Source organism: Chelon labrosus (genome assembly GCF_963514085.1).
Source record: "Chelon labrosus genome assembly, chromosome: 6".
Lineage (NCBI taxonomy): Eukaryota > Metazoa > Chordata > Actinopteri > Mugiliformes > Mugilidae > Chelon > Chelon labrosus.
The window spans coordinates 26,802,672-26,813,985 of NC_140342.1; the positions used below are offsets into that span (position 1 = coordinate 26,802,672).

At 39.2% G+C, this 11,314-nt stretch overlaps 2 gene segments (V, D, J or C); one reads left to right on the forward strand and one right to left on the reverse strand.

The window, feature by feature from the left end:
- Positions 1-5,849: 5,849 nt before the first annotated feature.
- Positions 5,850-6,565, forward strand: LOC311489123 (immunoglobulin lambda constant 6-like). The segment is given in 2 exons: positions 5,850-6,241; positions 6,347-6,565.
- Positions 6,566-8,573: 2,008 nt separating this feature from the next.
- LOC311489024 (immunoglobulin lambda constant 6-like) lies at positions 8,574-9,500 on the reverse strand. The segment is given in 2 exons: positions 9,034-9,500; positions 8,574-8,901 (listed from the first exon to the last, which is right to left on the reverse strand).
- Positions 9,501-11,314: the final 1,814 nt, after the last annotated feature.

An 11,314-nucleotide genomic window follows, 5' to 3' on the forward strand; every position in this document is an offset into this window, starting at 1 on the left:
CGTGCCAGAAGAGTTTCTGTTTTGTTGTTTTAAAAGACCGGGCCGAAAAAAAAAAAAAAACTTGGGCGAAAAAGTCCGCTTTAACATTCTGGTCCCGCTTCGGATGCCACGATGCCGTCAAGCGGGATCTGGTCGTAATCAGTCATTCACTGACCAATCAGCGTTCATTAGCACAATGCTAGCGTGTTATGGGCAACAACAACTCAACCTGTAAGAAAACGAAAGGACATAAGTTCTCGTTCATTCAACTTTTGACCTATAACCCATGTTGAACTTGCAAAACCTACAATCAAATCTGAGATTTCTCAACGACAATCAGGTGAAAGAGACACATTTAGCCGTTTAGCTCCATAGAGTCCCATTCATGTTGCACTCATGGCGATCGCCCCCAGTGGAAATCTGGTGGAACTGCAACCAAAATTCGTTACAATGGGACTTAATAGAGAGTGGGAAGGCTCTCCGTAGACGGGCTCTGCCAGTATGCATTGCGTCCTTCCCAGTATGCATTGCGTCCATCCCAGCATGCACCACGCCAAGTCAGATCTGCACAGAACGGCATGAAGTCGAACGAGCCTAGTGATAGGTAGGCCAGGTAGTTGATTGTGGGTGTGCTTCCTCCCTTAGCAGACGCTGACTCGTGGGGAAAAGAGCGGTGGCCAACTACTCTGAGGCTGACCAGAGACCGCAAGGACAGTGTTGGTGAGGCCTGAAGACGCAAAGCGGCAGAAGCAGGAGCTTCTGCCCAAAAGCTGTCAGTCTATAGCCAATGCACTGTTAACTGTCGGCGGGGACAAGAGGAAGCAACCATCGCGACCATAGAGCAGACTGCTGGCTGTCTCTTCCGTTTTAGGCCTGAAGCGCCGCTGGGAGCAGATCGGCGGAGGCAGAGGTCGGTAGGGACGGCGAGAGCTTCAGCAGTACCGGGTGGAGGACGGCTCGTAGCGGCTAACCGGCGCGAACAGGACAAGGGCAAGAACTGGACACGGGGATCTTTGACTGTTTTAAGTATTCTTTTAATATAGTTCTTAGTTTCTGATTTAATGAGGGGATTCTCCCTCATTTAAAGGACAGACACCATCTCAAACAGTTATCTCTTTTATTGGGTTTTATTCAATAAATTGCTTTTCTGTAATTTGTGTGTGGGTTATTGAGTACTGCTCACCATCGTAAAAAAGAACTCAAATTGGTTAATCTGGCGGTTCATGATTAACTGCTAACCAAAAGGAAACCACCCTTTTTACTCTCACACCTCCCAAAACCAAAAGAGCCAGAAATAAAGCTTCATTCAATAGTTCATGTTCCTCTTTCTAGCATCCATGCTAACTAAATCACAGAATGTCATCACACAGTCAAGAGGACGGGTGGTAGCTAAATCATTTGTGGACAAGATGGAATAAAGTCTAAATAATGTTCCTGAACATGAATTAAATATCCTCCAGAACACTCACAGTCTAGAATCACTTCAATCCCATTTGATAGTTTTTAGGTTTCTAAAGTCATATATTTAAAATGAGCAAATAACATGGAATCTATTTATGTCACTGACATATTTTCTGTTTACAAAGTGGAGTAAAATAAACTTCTCCATATCTTTCTTGGGTTCTTTCTGTTCTCTAGTTTAAAGGAGTCATGTTATGGAAACCAGAATAATAAACTTACTAAGTTTAAATCCTGTAACATTCAGTCTGAGGTCAAACAGACATATTCCTCAGAGTTCATGTATGAACACATGAATCTTTGGGTTGGTTCCTTTTCTATCAGATCATGTTTCAAACATTTTCATCTTTGAAACAACTATGATCCTTGAACACACGAACATGGTAAACAAGCAGTATGATGCAACAGAGGACAAAGGAAAAAGCAGGACAATATATACACAAACACACACACACACAAGGGAACAGGAGACACAGGTGGAAACAATCAGGGGCAGACAATTACAGCGATTGGAAGGTACAGGAAGGGACACAAGACAGGAAACCAAGAAGTTAACAAAATAAAACCAGAAACTTAAAAACATGAAACATGAACAAAACTCAAAACATGAACACAGGAATCAAAAAATCCAGAACTATGACAAGTTCAATTCAAAACACTCATTTTTTTTATCCTTGATGGCTGTTAAAAAGACAGAGAGAAACAACATGGACAAAACACACAGGACATAAAAAATAAATAAATAAATAAAAGACAACATGTGCAAAAGGCAAACAACAGTCACAAAGTGCTCAGTGCTGAAGTGTTACATGCAGTCTACGTTTGGAGAGGAAAACTGTCTATTGAAGGACAGAGCATCATTATGATGCTGGAGCAAGGAGGGGTCAGAGTTCAGGAGCTGGACTGATGTGGAGACAAAGGTGTTTCTCCTCCTTTGTGTTCTACAACCTGGAAAATGCAGACTGTGACCTGATGGGAGCCACTGAAACACTGAGTGAAGAATGTGTGAGGGATCTGGTGTCCTGTGAGAAGTTTGAGTAGTTTGTTGTTCACAGAGAGCAGACAGAGCTCTAACAGGATGTCCAATGATTTTGGAGCAGACTCTTGTGATGGCGTGTAAACGCGTCCAGTTTTTCAGGCTGATGGAATGAGCCTGAATCAGTGTAGCACCTGTCCCATGTAGATATTAATAAATGGAGTTAAATATAGTTTGGGTGTTCTAGTACTATGGGCGGGGCCTTGGGCTCTTTTAATGTTGTGCTTCATCATATCAACAAGAACTTTTTCATCTTTTACCTTTACTGAAATAATACAAATAAATGAACTGGTTGGTGCCTCCACTTAGTAGAATATATTGACTCAGTCTAAATCCTACTAAGAATATATTGGAAGTGCATCTGTTTTAAATCCTCTCCTCTTATCAAACTGTAAACTCAAGTGACTCACACACTGAACTTTAAATGCAATATTAAAAATACACAGGAAATAAAACAAAGGTACAAAATTATATTTACAGAAAAGATATACACCTTATATGGTGCTTTTGAAATATAAAAATAAAATGTTTTAACTTAAACACACATTCACTCTGCACTAAAGCAAAAAATAAAAGGAATGTCCATTCAAATAAAACGGTGCAGGCCTGAGTCGATGCTTGTGAGCGTTGGAGTCTGAAACTTAGTGACCACTTCACTGATCAAACAGCAAAATAAAATGATGCAGTTGTTTAGTCCAGATCCAATAAATGAGGACTAAAGTAGTGGACTGAGCAACCACTGACATTAACATGAGAGCCATGCAGCTATGGCTGGGTACAGTAAGAGATGTGGTCTGTGTGTCTGAAGTGGGGGTGGCGTGCAGCTCTGTATGCACCCCATATGTAACTGTACTCTTCATCATGGACAATCAGTCACATCCACTACACCAGACATTAGAGGGGCAGCAGAGCTCATTCTCCAACAGACTGATCCAGCTCCACTCCCACAGTGAACGCTATAGGACTTCATTCATACCATTTTCAGTCCAGATCTACAACAACTCACCTTTCTGTAACAGACAACTCCATGTTATTCATGTTAATGGACACTATTGCCCCTTACTATCATCCCTGTGTATATATATTCTTCCATCACTATTTCCTGTAGATTTGTAAATATGCTAATTTGTACATTTTTGCTAATACTATTTTTATTTCATTTTACTAGATTTTATTTTACTTAGTTTTTATTTTATTTTATTTAATCTTTCTTTTATCTGTGGCACTTAGGAGAGTTTTTTACGCGCAAATAAGCTACTGTGACCGAGCAATTTCCCTTGTGGATAAAAAAGATCTAAGTCTAAGTCACAAGATCCAAGGTGTTTTTCTTGTCCACATGTTGGTAGTATTTGGGGAATACAGTCCATAGCTTGCACTGATTGAAGTCTCCCATTGTGAGAATAACGTCATCAGGATGAGCTGTCTCTGATGACGTCATGTAGCTTGCTGAGCGCTCTAGTGGAGTTGGCTCAGGGGGGCTCACGCTACTAAAATAGTGGACTGAGCAACCACTGACATTAACATCAGAGCCATGCTGCTAGTGTGGCTAAAAGAAAAGAGAAGAAGAGACAGTCATGTTGATGTGAACATTAGAGAAACACATCATGGAGCTGAAATATGATCCTACTTCCTCATTTGGACTCGTTCACCTCAGCTGACTCTCTCAACGGCACACAGGTTTTTGTATTAGTCTTTTTCACTGTGTGGAGGCAGCTACCGCATCTTTGGCTCTGGAACTAAACTGTATGTAACAGGTAAGAAGAAACATTTCTTTTCCTTCAGTTGTTTTATTGTAGAAGCTGAAAATGTGTTTAAAGTCAGTTTGTGCTGCTTCAGCCTTTCCATGTTAGTTTTTTCCTCATTAGTAGAGAATTCATCCTGCAGCCATTGTTCCATAAGAAAAGCTCAATCATTTCTGAAAACATGTTGAAATCTGACTGAACAACTAAAGTTCTTCTTTATTTCTGTAAATATTAGTGACGTTCCAAACATTTAGGATTTGATCAGCTCAGTAATTCTGTGACATGTGTTGTTGAAAACAAGATGATATTTGATGTTCAACTATTTCAGATTGTTTTGAAGTGTCTATCGATTGTATTGGATCATTTCTGAAAGTTAGAACCTTGTCAGATCTAATGGCTGTCAGTTATTATTTATCTGATGGTAAATGTGTCTTTAATTGATAATGGATTCATAGAAAAAGAAAAAAACACAAAGTGAATGTGATATTAGAAGAAATAGAATTGACTCAAACAATGTTTTATTACTATCATCAGCATAAAGTATTTAAACATTTGAACATGACTGACACAAACTTGTATATTGATGTGTTTTATTAGTGATTAAAGTCTGTGCTCTTAAATGTGGAATATTCAATACATATTGGAATCAGAGAAATGACAAACGTACAACTGAAAAACACAATTCAGGGATTTGGAAATAATTTAATTTAATTTAATTTAATTTAATTTAATTTAATTTAATTTAATTTAATTTAGTACATAATATTTCTTTTTTTTTTTCTTTTTAAAGGAATAGTTGCTTATTTAAATTCAGGTTGCTCTTCATTAACTTGCACATTTGTGAACGCACCATTAATGCTGAACCGTATGTAGAGGTTTTGGAGCAACAAATGCTGCTATCCAGATGACGTCTTATTCTGAAAGGCCTTTCTTAAAATAAAACTAATTAAAATAAAATTAAGGAGCATCTAAAATCTTATATTAAATCAGATTGTAAAATATTGCACACAGGAGATAAAAAGAAGTAATAAAACATTAAATAAATACAAAGAATAGAAACTGAAATACAATAGAAATAGATACGTAAATAGACTTACGTATGTATGTATGTATATTGCACATGAAAGAATAAATGATATGCAAACATAAGTTCTTCCAAATATATTAAGGATATTCCAGTTTGTGTTGTGATTGTCCAGCGTGTGTTTGGTCTACTGGGAGCAGGCTTGATTATACAACTGATGATTGATCAACCACTGGATCTGTTCTGATTGATTTTATATAGCATCAGTTATTTTGGAAACAGAAATTTACACGAAGATATATTATAATGTATACTGAATATGTACACCGATCAGCCGTAACATTATGACCAATGAAGTGGTTAGACGACTGGGTCAGAGCATCTCCAGAACTGCAGCTCTTGTGGGGTTTTCCTGGTCTGCAGTGATCAGTATCTATCAAAAGTGGTCCAAGGAAGGAGGAGAACCAGAGACAGGGTGGTCATGGGCAGCAAAGGATCATTGACCCTTGTGGTCCCATCCAACAGACGAGCTACTGTAGTTCAGACTGCTGAAAAGGTTAATGCTGGTTGAACTTTGTTCTGTATTGATGAGTAGTTTAGTGATCAGAGTCCATGTAGTTTCCAGGATCAGACTGAATGCAGAGCAGTGCTGGAAGCTGCTGTTGACTGTGTGAATGTGTGTGTGCTGTCAAACTTCAGATGAGCAGGTAGTGAAGCCCGTGGTGAGCGTGTACCCAGCAGCATCCAGAGCCCACCTGGAGGGGAAGAGCTCCCTGCTGTGTCTGGCCTCATCCATGTTTCCTCCTCTGGTCCAGTTCTCCTGGAAAAGACAGAAGGAGAACGACCCTCTGGAGGAGCTGACCCCTGCTCAGGGAGAGCAGCTGGAGCTCAGAGAGTCGGGACGCAGCGCCTCCATCAGGCTGGTGGATGGAGATGACCTCTGCACATATAAGTACAGCTGTTCCGTCAAGCACGAGGGGGGGACAGTAGAGTTACAACAAGGTAATGAAGGCTTGGTGACTGTGTTCATGTTCAAAGAGAGCAGAGGAGCAGAGGACTGACATTTCTCACTGCAGCTCCAAACATTTGACTACTTTTCTGTTTCAGAGGTTCCTTATGTCCCCTCTCAATACCAAGTGAAGCTGCTCTGTCTGCTGTACACAGTGCTGATAGTGAAGAGTCTGGTGTACTGCTGTGGACTCTCTCTGCTGATGAGCCTCAGAAACAAGGGACCGTCCACCAACTCCACACATGCTGACTGACTGTTTTCTGCTGCTCTTTTCTCTCCATCAGATCTCATCAGTTCATCTCATTCATCACTTTCATCAGTATTCACAAATGTTGTTGTAATGTTCTTCTTTGTAATCTGTATCTTTTCATTCACGTCTTGATTGTCATCCTGGAAATAGAAACACATATATTCACATAGAAATCTGCTCTTATGACGTCTTCATTCTCTAGTAGTCTAGTTTATTTCCACTTTCAACTGTGACTTGTATAATAATCATCATCAGTTTCCAGCAGGCTGTTTCTTCTGCTCTTGTGTTTCTTTCTAATAAATGCAGACTCCACCAGGCTGCTCTTTTCTTTCACTGGAACACACTCAATAAACACAAGAAACCGAGACAATCCCAGAGTCTGGCTTTGATAAACTGCTTTTTATGTGTCTTAACAAAACAAGTCAAATACTTTAGCTCGTATATTAGGAACTGTTGGACGTCAGTAAATAAAGCTGAAGCTTAAGCAGCTTCCAGTTCCTGGATGTGACGTTTATGAACCCTGTGAATGAAGCACAGACTGCTGCACTGATAAAAAATGAAGCTGGAATAGAATTTCCATGAGAAATGTGGGTCAGTGTGGTTAATGAGGTGAACTCATGGTGGATTAGAACTGATTGGGACGTTCAGACTTTTTTTGTCAACTACAACTCAGTGAAATAATGAGACTTGAGGTGAACCGACATGGACGCCTGCTTCAGAACAACAGCATGACTTGTTTATCTCATGGGTTTGTGTCTCTGTCTCAGTGAGGCTTGTGTTCGGTTCTGATTAATGAGAAAGAACAGGAAGCATTATTGTTTCCTATAGAAGTTGAAAATCTTCTCATGGGATCACTTTAAACACTTTGCAGGCAAAGAGATCAACTTCTTTAAAGTTCTATTTATCAGAGAGGAGGAATTTATGAGAGGATGGAAGATTTTAAACAAACCACAATAAAATAATTAGTTTCACTTAGTTGCAGAAAACAACTGAATATAATTACTGATTGTACTGTTTAATAATAAATGTAAATGTGTTTCTCTCTCAGATGAAGAACACAGGTGCTTCCTGAAAGGGTTATTTAACCACAGCTGGTCGGTGAAACTGTCATTGTGTCATTAAAGTGAAAAGCCACAGCTAACGGTGTGGAGGCTGCAGAGCACAAACCCACAAAGACCGTCTGCTGCAGGAAGGAAGTCTGATTGGCTGTCAGCAGTTTGTTTTCTGTCGTAATAACCACTGAGAACAGATTCACATCTGCTGCTGAACACACTCATCACCTCCCCTCCCTTTCTCTTGTTTTCTGTAAACCTTTTTTTCCTCTGAGCCCTCCACCCACACAGAGTTGAACTGAGTCCGATCACCCACCTGAAGCTCATGTCCTGGTAACATGTTCAGGGTATTTAGAGGTTTGGATGATTAAAGATGCACTTTACACTTTGAAATAAACAATAAGATTAGGATTTATCCAGTGACAGGTCCAGTTAGAGGACCATGAACTTTCAGTGTTCAGCTCTCAAACAGTTGAATTTCCACTGACACACTGACCTGCTGCTAATGAAACTATTTTATGACTGTTAATTAAACACATCCTTCATTTGATCAACATTCAAACTTCAGCACTGACTCACCAAACCGCTGGATGATAGTTTTTAACAGTCGTAGCTTCAAATCAGCTCTGCTCTTTGTTCATCTGTGTAAACAACAGTGTCGTCAGCGTAGAGTTTGATATCCACACCGAAACATTTTTATTAGAGAACTAATACACAAACTAAATGATCTGAAGACACAGAACTGAACCTGTTGGAGCAACCACAAACACTAGATGTTCATTTTGATTTAAAATGTCTCAGGAACAATCATCAAATTACTTTGTGGTGTCAACATAATGAATCTTTAGACGAGAAGAAAAACAAAACACCATTATTATTATATAGTTGTTGTACTTTAATAGAACAGAATAAATGGATGAACACACTGCATTGCATTTCTATAAGAAACAGAAAAAGAAAGCAAACACATGTTGTATTAACTGTTGAAACATCTACAAGGAAGTTAATTATTTAACTGGTGTTATATTTAGAAGTTACAATTAAGAGATTTGATAAAGAAACTCTGATAAATCTATCTGACTCTACATTACAACCAAGGCATCATGACTAACATTTGTGAATACTGATTAAAGTGATGAATGAGATGAACTGATGAGATCTGATGGAGAGAAAAGACCAGCAGAAAACAGTCAGTCAGCATGTGTGGAGTTGGTGGACGGTCCCTTGTTTCTGAGGCTCATCAGCAGAGAGAGTCCACAGCAGTACACCAGACTCTTCACTATCAGCACTGTGTACAGCAGACAGAGCAGCTTCACCGACCGGGTAAACTTGGAGAGACGTGCTGGAACCTCTGAAACAGAAAAGGAGTCAAATGTTTAGAGCTGCAGTGAGAAATGTCAGTTCTCTGCTCCTCTGCTCTCTTTGACAGCGTCTCCACATGAAGCTGAATCACTGCTGAACACAGTCACCAAGCCTTCATTACCTTGGTGTGTTTGGGCCTCCACTGTCCCTCCCTCGTGCTCGACATAGCAGCGATATCTGTACTTGTACAGATCATCCCAATCCACCACCCTAATGGAGGCGCTGCGTCCCGACTCTCTGAGCTCCAGCTGCTCTCCCTGAGCAGGCGTCAGCTCCTCCAGAGGGCCGTTCTTCTTCTGTCTTTTCCAGGAGAACTGGACCACAGGAGGAAACATGGATGAGGCCAGACACAGCAGGGTGCTCTTCCCCTCCTGGTGGGCTCTGGATGCTGCTGGGTACACGCTCACCACGGGCTTCACTACCTGCTCATCTGAAGTTTGACAGCACACACACATTCACACAGTCAACAGCAGCTTCCAGCACTGCTCTGCATTCAGTCTGATCCTGGAAACTACATGGACTCTGATCACTAAACTACTCATCAATACAGAACAAAGTTCAACCAGCATTAACCTTTTCAGCAGTCTGAGCTACAGTAGCTCGTCTGTTGGATGGGACCACAAGGGTCAATGATCCTTTGCTGCCCATGACCACCCTGTCTCTGGTTCTCCTCCTTCCTTGGACCACTTTTGATAGATACTGATCACTGCAGACCAGGAAAACCCCACAAGAGCTGTAGTTCTGGAGGTGCTCTGACCCAGTCGTCTAACCACTTCACCGGTCATAATGTTATGGCTGATCGGTCTACATATTCAGTATACATTATAATATATCTTCATGTAAATTTCTGTTTCCAAAATAACTGATGCTATATAAAATCAATCAGAACAGATCCAGTGGTTGATCAATCATCAGTTGTATAATCAAGCCTGCTCCCAGTAGACCAAACACACGCTGGACAATCACAACACAAACTGGAATATCCTTAATATATTTGGAAGAACTTATGTTTGCATATCATTTATTCTTTCATGTGCAATATACATACTTACATACCTAAGTAGGTTTTCTATTTTATTTCAGTTTCTATTCTTTGTATTTATTTAATGTTTTATTACTTCTTTTTATCTCCTGTGTGCTTTGTCATTAAACTGTCTACTGCTGCAACGCTGCAAATTTCCCCACGGTGGGATAAATAAAGGATTATCGTATTTTACCTTCATCAAAAGACATTATTTGCTGGTTTTGAATTTGAATCCAACAACACGTTTCAAAGAAGTTGGGACAGAAACATGTCGACTGTATTTCATCACGTCGTCTTTTATCAACTCACAGCTGCTGTAGTTTAGAACGGGAAATATTTTATAGTCTGATTTAATATAAGATTTTAGCTGCTCCTTTATTTTATTTTATTTTATTTTATTTTAAGAAAGGCCTTCCAGAATAAGACGTCATCTGGATAGCAGCATTTGTTGCTCCTAAACCTCTACATACGGTTCAGCATTAATGGTGCGTTCACAAATGCGCAAGTTAATGAAGAGCAGCCTGAATTTAAATAAGCAACTATTCCTTTAAAAAGAAATATATAATTATCGTCTATGTAGTTTTTTAAATTAAATTAAATTAAATTAAATTAAATAATTTCCTTATCCCTGAATTGTGTTTTTCAGTTGTACGTTTATCATTTCACTGATTCCAATATGTATTGAATATTCCACATTTAAGAGCACAGACTTTAATCACTAATAAAACACAATCAATATACAAGTTTGTGTCAGTCATGTTCAAATGTTTAAATACTTTATGCTGATGATAGTAATAAAACATTGTTTGAGTCAATTCTATTTCTTCTAATATCACATTCACTTTGTGTTTTTTTCTTTTTCTATGAATCCATTATCAATTAAAGACACATTTACCATCAGATAAATAATAACTGACAGCCATTAGATCTGACAAGGTTCTAACTTTCAGAAATGATCCAATACAATCGATAGACACTTCAAAACAATCTGAAATAGTTGAACATCAAATATCATCTTGTTTTCAACAACACATGTCACAGAATTACTGAGCTGATCAAATCCTAAATGTTTGGAACGTCACTAATATTTACAGAAATAAAGAAGAACTTTAGTTGTTCAGTCAGATTTCAACATGTTTTCAGAAATGATTGAGCTTTTCTTATGGAACAATGGCTGCAGGATGAATTCTCTACTAATGAGGAAAAAACTAACATGGAAAGGCTGAAGCAGCACAAACTGACTTTAAACACATTTTCAGCTTCTACAATAAAACAACTGAAGGAAAAGAAATGTTTCTTCTTACCTGTTACATACAGTTTAGTTCCAGAGCCAAAGATGCGGTAGCTGCCTCCACACAGTGAAAAAGACTAATACAAA